Source organism: Gregarina niphandrodes, assembly GCF_000223845.1.
Source record: "Gregarina niphandrodes unplaced genomic scaffold scaffold00181, whole genome shotgun sequence".
In the NCBI taxonomy this organism is placed as follows: domain Eukaryota; phylum Apicomplexa; class Conoidasida; order Eugregarinorida; family Gregarinidae; genus Gregarina; species Gregarina niphandrodes.
In genome coordinates this window covers 2,228-2,691 of record NW_011645942.1, presented here as the reverse complement: position 1 = coordinate 2,691, position 464 = coordinate 2,228, and positions in this window count along the sequence as shown.

Sequence of the window (464 nt, the reverse complement as noted above, 5' to 3'; positions counted from 1 at the left end):
CAAGATCGCAAGTCTTATGCTCGATCGCTCCTGGCTAAAGCGGCCACGAAATGTTGTACACCCGTGCTGTTAGTCTCAGATTGTGGGTGTGTAGCACTTCCGGTCGTGGCGTAATGGATATTGGGGTGGCGCCCACCCCACGGGCTACAGGGGCAATCGTCTCTGCTGTCCGCGCAGGTCTGGTCTGTGTGTGCGGGTGGGATCGGCGGCTGTGGTTAGCTCTTGCTTCAGGCCGAATCGTACACTTGGGAGTTTTTGGCAGGAGTGGGACTCGAACCACCGTATTCTAGGTGGTTGCTGACGCTCGGTCGATTGAGGTACGGAAGCCGTAATTCCCTGCTGTTGATCTAGCGTCCACCTCATTCACTGAATTGCAGCGTGGGCTGGAATCCCACTCGAGCGACACACCGTTGGGATACATGAGGGCAAGAGGGACAAACGGTATCCAGTCAACGGGACTAGGT